Source organism: Magallana gigas, chromosome 7, assembly GCF_963853765.1.
Source record: "Magallana gigas chromosome 7, xbMagGiga1.1, whole genome shotgun sequence".
Classification (NCBI taxonomy): Eukaryota; Metazoa; Mollusca; class Bivalvia; order Ostreida; family Ostreidae; genus Magallana; species Magallana gigas.
In genome coordinates this window covers 17060415-17073318 of record NC_088859.1, presented here as the reverse complement: position 1 = coordinate 17073318, position 12904 = coordinate 17060415, and the positions used below count along the sequence as shown (strand labels likewise).

Genomic DNA, 12904 nt, shown 5'->3' with positions numbered 1-12904 from the left:
ACGGTTCGCTGTAGAATTCACGTTATTCCTATATAAAAGCAGTAAAATTTTCTTAAAAATTTAAATAAAGACATTCAGTATAACAAAATAAATAGTGCCTGTTTGGGAGGATAACAGTTGAAATTGACACCCCTCGAAAACCATTGTCAACCTCCGCTTCGCGTCGGTTGACAATGGTTTTCTCGGGGTGTCAATTTCAACTGTTACCCTCCCAAACAGGCACTATTTATATAATACTGACTTTACTGAAAAAACATGAAGTAAATCCTTATTCAATATTATCCTCTAGTTATTTGAGATTTAGTACAGAAGAAATATTATTAGAAAGTACATTGTAACTGATACTAGCCTACTTCCATGGCTTATTTACATTATAGAAGACTCCCTCAAAATGTGCTAAAGATGCATACATCAAATGTAATTTTTGTCAACCAAATTTTTCCATATATAAAATATATAAGCATTTCCAAGAGAAACACCTTATAAATTTTGCCCAACTTTGAGCTTTGTTGCTACAAGTAATTTTACCAAAATACAAGTACCTGAATCAAAAATATTCCAATGAGTCCAAGATCATTTGCAATGAAATAGAACAACAGATTGCGTTAAAGGTCGTTTATTCAATGAACCAAATTCGTATTGTTTTAATTGAAAACAATACATTAAGCAAAAAAAAAAAATAAAAAAAAAAAATCAAGAAGTTATATTGCCTGAAAATCTTCAACCTGCATGCATGATGAAAGATATACATGTACGCGTTCGTTTCAAATATACAAAACAAATTGCTTTGAAGATATTGAAATACTGATTCATCGTTCTTATAATCCACTGTCATCCAATGCCACACAATGAAATGGTTAATTCTCCTCATTCAGGAACAAGCTTCTTTCCGTTCCAAGAGCAACAATCCACAATATCGGAGTTTCAGTCTGATTCAAATTCATGTATATGTACGTGTAGTTATTTGGTGGAAAACACGATCTTCAGTACCGGTATTTTGGATGGAGTGCGTTGGCAAGTTTGTTGGTTTCCATTTTTATAGTAGCGAACAATATAATCAATCTGTGTGTATCTGACTATTTGAAGTTTATACACACGATTCTATATCAGGAATCATTCTTTGAGTATTATGAGGTGATAATTTCGGTCGGGGCGTGATCAAATCCAATAAAGCCCGAAAGGCTTTATGATAGATTTGATCACAACCCGACCGAAATTATCACCTCATAATATTCAAAGAATGATTCCTTATTACTTATATTTATATAATTTTAAACCATCGTATAAATAAGCAAACCCTGCTGGCGTCTCAATTTGGCTTTATGAGTTATATAGTTCAAAATCGATACGTGGTGTTATCACAGGCAAAGACATTGAAGAATGTAAATATACAGCTGTATAGTTCACAAGCATCAACAGATATGGTTATTCTAGACGAAGCATTTAATGTAGGGATTCGGATCTGATCGGGAGTAGAGCATTAAAGCGAATGACTGGAGAAACTGTTCTCCTGACAGTTTAACTGAAACAAGTTTGTTTGCTTCCTTGAAATATATTACAGATTACAATGGAACACACCGGTACTGTCAACTGAACAGAATTATCAAATGTATAGCTGCAGGTCTGAGCTCCAGGTCTGAAAAAACTACAGACCAGCAGCTATATCACATGCTGATCTTTATTTTATTTCATAAATATGAAAATATTATAGGCATGTTACATAATAAAGGGTTTAAAGGGATCAAATATCGAAATCATATCTTGAGAGGGAGAAATTTTGAAATCCCAATATATTTTGATAAACTTTTTTCGAGTACCATGAAAAATCTGATGGCGAGCATACTTATTTCACTCAGTAGATGTTTCACATTCACGGTGTGATTTTATCATGTTCAAGTTCATTATTTCAGTAAGGCAGTTTTCTCATAGATTTATATTTATTATAGTTTACATTATAATAACGACATATTGATGAGTACATACATTATAGACAAAAGCAAGTATGTTAATTGTAGTAGGTCGTAGGTGCTCTTTTCACATTGACATAATATCTACAGACTTTTTTTTGGGGGGGGGGGGGGAGGGGGGGGGAGAAAAAAGGAAAATGACGCAATCATTCAATACTTTTCCAAGATATTTGAGAAAAGGAACAAGGTTTTGCATGAACGAATTAAATTTTTTTTGATAAATCAAAAAAAAAAAAATTCTTTTTGGTTAGAATGTCAACATTTCTAGTAGTGAGTTGTAATTTAATGAATGAAAAGAAAAATTGTTTTTCAATATATAATTTGTAATTGAAACGTAATAAATCTCCGTTTCAAAAATAGAGCGTTTATTTCAAAACAAACGAGAAATGTTTAACCGCTATGGCTTTCATACTGGCTATATTAAAACCATCATTAAGACTGATTCTGTTGAAGAAATAGCGATACTGAATTCCTTGGGGGACGTAAAAAAAAGTAGTGATATTTGCGTTTACATGGACATATATTCAACTATACATGATCTTATGCAAAAGCGAAGTAATGCAATATCTCTGAGTGACATATTGCATGGTGTTACATTAATCTACACTTCGATGTTTCTAAGACGGTGTTGAAAGGGTCATCCAACAAGCCCGAATGGTAAGGGATATTTTTAATCTTTCTGACTTTGGTACTGTAGTGATTTAGAGGATATAATTATATAAACGCATTCTTGTGAGGCCAATCTTTTTGATTTGTTGAATTACAGGAAAAGATTAGGTGTGTATATTTTTTTGGTTTATGGTGAGATTAAGTTTTCTTAATTATGTAAATTAAACATATTTACAAATCAGTCCAAAGACACAGACTTCTTAAGTATAAAAATATTTCTTGCTGATACAATTGTGATCATAGGATCATAACAGGTGCAAAGACATAAAAAAGTTAAATATTTTATTCTTTTTTTCTTGGCATCGTGAGACAAAATAAGTTTATATTAATGATTAGCAAAGTTGTCTTTCACTAAAATATAAAATCAATGACTTGTGGATTTGGAATTTTTTTTCTATGGTTATTTTAACAATAATTTTTTTTTTTTTTGGTGTTTCGTGCGAATTTGAAAGTAGCGAATAGATCTATACAGATAAATTTATGACCTGCCGAGGGCTATGCAATTTTTGTCTGCAAAGATCGATATGGAGCTGCTGGAGTTGCCATTGAAGATAAATGTATAGGTATACTACGCTACCAACCCCAACCCCAACCCTCACCCCCACCCCACCCACTGATTAAGATTTTTCTTGATTTGGGGAAGTTTCTTTTTTCTTTCTTTTTTTTTTTTTGCTCGGCAAGTTGTTTTATTTTTTGGATGAGCCCCCACCCTTTTTTTTATAAAGCCAGAAAAGTGCTGACTATTTTCTTTAAAAAAAAAAGAGTTCTTGATAAATTGAGTGAAAGGTTTTCATGTTGATACCCTTTAATTTCAATAAACACAAACGGTATATATTTAGAGAAGTGTAAAAACCATTAAGACCTATATAAAAAACAAACTTAAAATCCCCCAAAACAAAACATACCTTGCCTGACTATAGTCATAAAGAGCCAAATGTTAGATTGTTGTTAAGTTGTAACAAAGAATAACTGTTTACATAATATACGTACGTACCTCATCCTATAATGATTCAGCCGAGGTATGCCGACTGATGGAAGGTTAGCTTAATTTTTTTGCATTCATTGATTTAAATTTATGAAAGACTTGTACAGGTATATCTTTAACCTTTGTAAGAGTTTTGAATTATTATAATAATAAACATGTTGTAGACGAGCAGCCAATGCAATGATGAAATATCTAATTATATCCCTGGTGATATCAAACCTGATGATCACCACGATTGCAACAACAACGAACAACCGAGTCCTTTTAAGTAGTGTATTGGTTGGATCTGCACTAGCGGCGTCTGTTTGTAGGTACATCACATTAATATGGTAGATATACAGTACATCAGAAATATTGTACGCGATTGTGACAAAATTTTGTCCATTCGGCAAACCTCGGCCGATTCCGTTACCTGCATCAGATACGAATCGGCCGAGGTGTGTCCAGTGGATTTTTGTTGTCGGAAACTATCTGATAACATAATTATAGCCTAAAGTTTTTTTTTCTTTCAACGTCCCGTTTTGGGAATATAAAATAAATAAACGTTTACATCATCGATTTAAGGGGAGAAGTGTTCGAAGATTTTGTTAACAACATATCCTTTTTTTTAATTCACAAAGATTAAAAATAAAGAAATTTGTCGCCTGGATTTGAAAAGGATGGTTTTTAAATGTACACATTGTATAAAATAGATATGCACATAACCTAGTATGCCAAAAAAACAAAAAAACAAAACAAAACAAAAAAACAAAAAAAACCAGTTTTATGAATATCGTAAAACTGATAAAACCATTTTATACAGACTGAAGTGAACGTGTATCACAGAAAACATTGTTTTCTAAAGCATATTGAATAAAAAAAAATCATATTGAAAAAAATAAATATTTACATGTACGAAAAACTCCAATTCACACTTTTATAAAAAAAACAAAAAAACAAAACCCATGTATTGTAAAATGCCTTAATTCAGCTATGATTACTTTCCTTTTCAGATGGGTACTACAACTTCAGTCCAGAAGAGTTGGCTGTGCTTACGACGGCGGTACTTATTTTAAACTTCCCTGGAAACCAGAACACAGCAGAAGGTGGGTGAATAATATGTATTATGTACCGGTATCTGTAACCATACTCGATTAAAGTAATTCTCGAGTATCTCTACGTCATAAATAGTTATAAAAGTCAAAACCGATATTGATACGGTCTACGCTATGTGGATGCAATACAAAAAGAGAATTTAATACTATACTAGTATTCTTAATTTGAAACAGAGACTCATTTTGAAGTCCATTTTTTTAAAACAGTATCATGCGCAGTCCCGGGGTATACTTATAACTCTTTATTGGGGTGTTATCGTATTCAAAACGAACCTGGATTGCCCTATGCTGATGCTAAACAAGAGTGTGTCAACGATGGCGGCCGGCTTTTGTTGGTAAATTCGGCAGCAGAAGCCACAGAACTTGCGTCATTACTAAGTAAGAATTACAGTTTTTTACTGGTTAGTTTGTCTTTAAATTCGAGTTGATACACAATATAAATAAAAACTTAATTAGAGTCAATAGAATAGCTGATGATCCATTTATACTCGGTGAAAAAATGTAAAGTTCTTGTTTATATTTAACTACCAGTATCAATGAAATCAACAGTCCATTGTTTAGAAGAAAAAATGATATGTGTATCATTTACCACTACATGAAAACATTCATGATTACAACAGCACGTTTTTGGGAATGTAATCACGCGTGGCAGAGTGGATCTGTGCATTCAATTTTAAGATTAGTGTATCCGCAACATAAAAATGTTTTTTGAAAAAACTGAGATGATGCTGACTATTATTTATTCTTAGAATGATACATTTAATTCAATTTCCTTTAAAAAAAAATTATAATTACTTAAGAGGCAGTCTACCATAGAACCATGCAAATGGCTATCAATGGAAGTATATCGAAATTTCATGAGACTTGGCACAGATATTCATGATAACCTAACTTGATTATAATGAGAATGATTTTTATTACATTACATCAGTACCTATGGAAACGGATGGCACTTGGGTTTTTCCCTTGTTCTATTTATAGAACTTTTGAAAAATTAGACAGCATACAATTCTTTTTAGTTTACTGGAAATATTACACACTGCAATTGAATGAAACCCGTTTCTTCACATTGTGAAAACCCATAGGTATTCTGAATAATAAGGAATTTAAATTTCTAAACACAATACACAAAGATATGTGGGCCTTAACTTCATGAAAATACTGAAATTTTACCAAAATTGACCTATTTGCACTAAAACTGGCTTAACTGCCCAAGAAACGCATCAATTAATATAATATTTTGTCAGCTTATATGGTCTTTATTTGTTTTTAATCTGGTTGAGGGAATTTGGTTGCAAATGAAATTCAGTGGAAATTTTGGGGGGTGGGTGGATTTGGGAGGGGGTTGGGGTGGACATGGTGCACTTTTATCTAGGGTAAGAAAAATGCTATTACATAATTATTTAGATTTTCCTTGCCAAATAAAACAAGTAGTAATGGAGAATTAAGTAGTCTTAAAAATTAAACACACAGAATTACTATGAATTGCCCTCAGGCGGGGGGGGGGGGGGGGGGCTGCAATTGAAAGGAAACTTGGACCATTAAGTTTGTCACCTAACAGCGACGCGCAGTGGGTTAGAGGGTGTACTACGAATCTGTAAGTCATGAGTTTGACTCCCGCTCTGGGTTTTTACAATTTTTACCTCTCCAAATATTTTTAAAAGCTCTTTTTTGGTTAAATATTGTAAAATTTGAAAATTTTAAACCGGTGAAAGTATTTCAATCACAATGTACATTAATCCATATTAAAATCGAATTATGTCCCACAGCACCTCAATTTATATAAGCATCCGCTTTGACATAAAACTGTTAAAATACAATAACAATGGATTTCATGTTACATGTATTCAAATTTAAATGAATGTACATATCAAACATTTTTTTTATCATATACATTTGTATTTTTGAGCAGAGTTTACAACATAAGTATATTGTTAAGATGATATCTGAGAAGAACACAGCAAATAACAATCTTTAACTTAATAAATAAACTGTTTAATATTCATGGATTATTTGTTACAGTTATAAACTTCAAAATGTACATATAACCACCTGATATGAAAAAAAAAATCCTGAAAAGCCTACATGTAACACTCATTTATAAGAAATACTTGTAATGAGCCTTTGCTTCAAATGGAGCAAAAAGCAAAGACCAAATTATTGCAGTTATTTTCATGAAATATGAAAAGCCATTGTTTATAAAGCTATGAAATAAAATATGCAATACAACCAAATTTCAACCTACAATGAATACATCGGAAAGAGAATTTTAATTTCAGAAAAAAAAGATACAATTGAAATATTCATTATTCAGTTACATACGAAAAAAAGACAGAGATGTGCAATTAATTTAAATTTAGAAAGTTATCATCATCAATTAATACATGTATCCCTATTAGCCAAATAACATCATCAATAATACATGTAGTGCTATTAGTCAAGTAAAATCATCAATTTATACATGTAGCAATAGTGGACAACTATTATCAATTAATACATGTATCACTTTTGGCCAAATAACAACATCAATTCATACATGTAGTGCTATTAGTCAAATAAAATCATTAATTTATACATGTAGCCGTATAAGACATCTATTTTCAATTCATACATTTAACACTGTTAGACAAATACATGTATTACCATCAATTTATACATGTAGCACTAATAACCAAACACCAACAATTCACACATGTAGCACTTATCTTTTAGTCAAATAAAATCATAAATTCATACATGTAGTGCTATTGAACAACCTTTATCATCATTCATACATGTTGCACTAAAAGCTAAATAACATTATTGATTCATACATATAGCACTGATAACCAAACAACATCAATTCATACATGAATCACTATTTGCCAAATAACATCATCAATTTAAACATGTAGCAATTTAAGACAACAATGATCATTAATTCATGTATGTACATGTTTCACTATTGGCCAAATAACATCATTAATTCATGTAGCGCTGTTAGCCAAATACATGTAACCTCATCAATTCATACATGTGGCGCTACTAGTCTAAGAACATCATCAATTCAAACGTATAGCACAATTAGCTAGCCAGGTAACACCATCAATTCACACTAGTGCTATAAGTCAACTTTTATCATCAAATCATTCATAAAGTTTACATCCTCAATTGATACACGTAGCGCTATTGGCCAAATAACAATCAATTCATACCTGTAGCGCTATTAGTACAAATCATTATCAATTCATATACGTGTAGTGCTAATAGAGGACTAACATCATCATTCGTACATGAAATGCTATTATAGAACAGACAACATCAATTCATATATTAATTATGTAATGTTTTTAGCAAACTTACATCATCAATTCCTTCTTGTAGCACTATTAGACAAATAAAATTATCAATTCATACATGTAGCACTATTAAATAACTAACATCATTAATTCATACATGTAGAGCTACTCGCCAACATTCATACATGTAGCACTTTTGGCCAAATAACATCATCAATTCATACAAGTGATGTTAGACAACTATTATCATCAAATCATTAATGAAGTGCTATTATCTAGCTTACATCCTCAATTGATACATGTTTGTCTATTAATGGCCTAAAATAATCAATTTATACCTGTAGCGCTATTAGAAGACTTACGTCATCAACTCATACACATGTAGTGCTATTAGAGGACTAACATTATATAAATAGTGCCTGTTTGGGAGGGTAACAGTTGAAATTGACACCCCAAGGACACCATTGTCAACCGACGAAGCGGAGGTTGACAATGGTTTTCGAGTAGTATTTAACATGAAAATATAATTAATATGAATTCATGCATGTATCACAATTCTCTTTGAATACTGAAGTTGATCAAGATTCATAGATGGCTGTGATTTTACAGGGGAGTACTTTCCATATGACAATAATTTCACAGCTTCATTTAAGATTTCATGCTCTGTTCTTTCATCTTTGGACTGATCAGACCCCACAGTTTTCTGAGATGACAGAAGATCAAAATCTGAAAATAAATATATACCGGTATATTCATTAAAATATATGTACTCAAAGTATTAGACTAAACTCAGCTGTTGGATACACACATATATGTACCACTATAATACACATGTAACGCATTGACAGCTTTAATAACAACTATATGACATTTCAGAAAAAATTATGCATTGTAAAATTTACATATGATAATCATTTCAAGTGGCAGCCAATCTTTGAATGACCTCGATCCCTAAGATGATCACAGTGACTTTTATCTACATTTAGCATTGTCCTTGTGCCTGAATCACATTTAAACTCATTGAACTGTAAAACTGAAATTCAAGCATACAGTTCAAGAAACATATATACCACCCATGCGGCAATAATGAAAAGGGTCAAAAAATTCATATTTGGAATATCTATGATAATCTATGATAATAATGCCAAGTATGCGTCATTAATCATCTTGTACATCATGTAATATTTTTTCACTGTTATACCTCTTGGGTTAGAAAATGATATATCAGCGTCCATTGCTTCAGAATCTGTAGTTCTCTCTAATAAACAGCATATTTCTACAAAAGAGTACATTTAATGTATATCTAATATACCGGTAATGTATATGTAGTCTATATATTAACAAAAATATAGCCAAATCTTATTTCTGATTTTCATACACAATATCTAATGTACATATACAAGTATCAATTGGATATCCCAAATGTTGATTAGTTGAACTCTCAATAGACATATTGTAAAATAACTAAATATAAAGTGTAGATGATTAAAAATTTTTAACCATTAAAAGACACTGTTATTATCAGTTAATCTAATGTTGTCCAGCTAAATATGTTTTTAGCATGAATACAAACTATAATGCTATCTTAATGGGACAAATACATTAACCATTTGAAATTCCCTTTGATTTTTAAGACATTTTTATGCATAAACCTGTTTTTCTCTTAAATACTTAAATGAAAGATCCAGGCCTGGCATGCCCCCCCCCCCCCTAAATATCTTTGGACAACATTTGTTCTTACATGTAGTACTCCTCAACTCGATCCTTTGTATTTATATTTTCTGTTTCATATGTAATGTACAACAAAGTTTTATGAGTTGAATACATAATAATAATTCAGTCAATCAATTGTGTAAAAAACACACCTTTCAACTCCTCCTTCAGATCTGTATTAATCTTGACACAGTTTTCTCTCAATGCGTTTTCTGCGAACACCTATTAATGGTAAAATTCCAAACATCTGATCCTTCTGATGTGTCCATTATGCATTAATTTCCCCGTAAACGTTGGTTCATTTAACAGAGTTTTTGTTCATAATCAAAACAATAATTTATCAGTGACAACAGGTAAGGAAATTGAGATCAAGCATGGGTTTATAAAAGCACTAATTCATTCCTTGAATAATAAAAATAGGTTTTCAAATTTGTATGAGTATTTCAACAAGTAAATTTTAAGTTTAGAACACTATACCACTATAAAAACTGAACTGTATATCTTTTCCATAGATATCTAATCAAATTGGGAGGGGGGCAGTTTTAATCTGATATTGATGTGCATTTATTTTATGCATACATACATGTAGTTTGTCCTAGCAATATTTACTGGTACACATAAGAGTACTGTTATATAAATATTTTTGGTTTGTTAAGAATTATGTCATTGGGTAAAGGCAATTCTTTCTTACCAGAACCAGTTGGAAAATGTGTGCTCAGCTTCATCCATGTCTCTCGGCTTTGAATGAATGTAATTCCACTCGCGATTATGCCAGATTGAGATTGTTTATGTAGTGAATGACAGCATGTTCTCCTTTTCCTTTTCCACTGAATTCCATATTCCTGCCTGTGTTTAGGACATGTACGCCCGCTGAAAATTGACAGCCTCAACCCATGCACACCAGCACGATGATTCTGGTTTTTGTACAAAATCTGACTCAGAGGTACATTAAAAAAATCTCAAGTGTGCTGAAGTGTTTTTCTTACAATCCTAAAGTATATTATCTGCTTTCTCTTTACAATTTTCACCAAAACTACATTTCAAACCATCCATTTTGTTGACATCTGGCTTTCTCCAATCATTCTTCTTTATCTTCTTTACACGAGAGTTCCACAAAGGGAGATAATTTAATTTGTAAAAATCCCGAATTTAAACACCGGAATATAAGCTTAATATTTATTTGCAACCAAATTCCCATTCAAATATATTTTTTTATGGACAATTCTATTGTTTGAACCAAGAAACTCTAAATTTAAAACGTTTCTTGAGGTTTTATATCCTACTAAGAGAAGTAGTGTGTTTTGGACATTACTTATCTTATTATAATATTTGATCATCTAGCTTAAAATCAACGAATGAATTAAAAAATATGTGTGCACCAAATCAAAGGTATTTGTATCAGATGTTATGTGAATCTGACTCCATGTATGATTAAACTCTATTTAATACTTAAATGACTCTATGAAATTAGCCTTATTCATGCATGAAATTTATTATGAATAATGAGCTAAAAATAGAAATGGTCTTATCTGGGGGATTTCAGTGGTGCAGATAAATTTAACCATGAAAATTTGATAAAATAGACAATATACTTTAGATATATCCAGATAAACTATGAAAATTAATCTACACCCTTCATTATAAAATTTTGATTTTGCATGGTTCTATCGTAGACTGCCTCTTAAAATGAATGATAGTGAAATATGAGCAGCTTTTATTTGGAAATATCACATTCCATGACTAAAATAGCGGGTAAAATTTTATAATAACATCCTAGAGACTTCCTCTTTAGACTGAACCTGAATCAGCAATTTTCAGACATTCCTCAAACAATAATCGGACAAAGAACACCTCCAATAAGCAGTTTAGCATTGCACCAAAATGTAAGATCTTTTAACATTCCTCAAAAGTTTCCATCATACTTTGTTTTCTTTTAGCGCAAGCGTCGGTCGGTGGCGCATGGATACAAGGTACACGGGCGACCGTCTCGTCGCCATGGTTGACTGACGCTGGTGAACCCTTGCCCTATATAGGCACTTATGTTGATAGTGCTTCTTCTTTGGCATTGGGAATGGGGATAGGAAGTGACGCAGTATTCGCTCCGGCGGATGTATTTTCTCCACTTTCTTTTGTTTGTGCAATATGATATGCTGGAAAATAAAGAACAAATTGGAGTTTTTTAACTTTCATTTTCTATTCAATTTTTTTAATTTTTTGAAATCATGAAAAAAGATTTTTTGACTTAAACAAAATAAGACTTCATTCCTGACTAAAATACTAATTTTTGGGAACTCCATCAAGATTTGAAAAATTCTGTTAGGTCACACAATTGTTCCTGTGTAATGGACAGCTTGTCTTATTATCTACAATGTGTGTTACTGTTGCTTTTTAATACCATATCATCAAATGAGTATATAACCTGATCTTTTACTCTCTTAAACAAATAATAAGTTACCTATAACTGTATTTGAGATATCTGAAAATTAAGAATTATGCGATACACAACACAGTCACATAACTGCAACGGCTATTGTGAATCTAATGTACGGGGTATTATGAATTAAATGGGGGGGGGGGGGGGGGGCTTACATACATCATTGCAGGGGATGCCACGTAGTGATGAGAAAATAAACAGAAGCTGAAATGTTACATACATATCTGTTATATACATACAGAAGCTGGGTTAGCACTTTTCAGTACTATCAGTTCTTTGATTTCTTCTGTTTTCATTTAAACTGTATTATTTCCATTGATTTAAAAAAATCAATTATTTTGTACCAGTTTCAATTTTACATCGTAGAATTCAAATTGGAAAAATCAAGTGTTACTACTGTACAAATACTAATTCTTTTGAATTATGCCATACGCATATGAGCCTTACAAAATGAGCTCGTTGTTACAAAGATATCCAGGCATGCGCGGCAGATGTTTTGTGCCATGCAACCTGTCAACAGAATTGGTAAATTGGTTCAACATGTTGCTGCATTGTTTCTAGGTATAAATTTACTTGTATTCGAAATGAGACAATGCGTGTTTCACAGTTTTTAAAATATGATACGCAATTGGTCAAACTGTTAAGACAGCTGGATGGTGATGCCTATTTTAAAGCTATATCTATCTCCTAAAAATGAAGAGCTTTGTATGAAGATATAGAAAAATGTTCAAATTTTATAGCTAAATTAAAATATTTGGATTTTT

At 31.8% G+C, this 12904-nt stretch overlaps 2 long non-coding RNA genes across 3 annotated transcripts; one reads left to right on the top strand and one right to left on the bottom strand.

The window, feature by feature from the left end:
* Positions 1-2591: 2591 nt before the first annotated feature.
* Positions 2592-12250, top strand: LOC117684663 (uncharacterized). Of its 2 annotated transcripts, none has more exons than XR_010707887.1 (5): positions 2592-2624; positions 3786-3928; positions 4614-4706; positions 4923-5093; positions 11644-12250. It is a non-coding gene; the product is annotated as an uncharacterized lncRNA (long non-coding RNA). The 2 variants fall into 2 exon arrangements; XR_010707886.1 differs by having other exon boundaries at positions 2619-2744.
* LOC136270154 (uncharacterized) lies at positions 7011-11387 on the bottom strand. The gene is made up of 4 exons (XR_010707888.1): positions 10398-11387; positions 9859-9928; positions 9195-9269; positions 7011-8719 (listed from the first exon to the last, which is right to left on the bottom strand). It is a non-coding gene; the product is annotated as an uncharacterized lncRNA (long non-coding RNA).
* Positions 12251-12904: the final 654 nt, after the last annotated feature.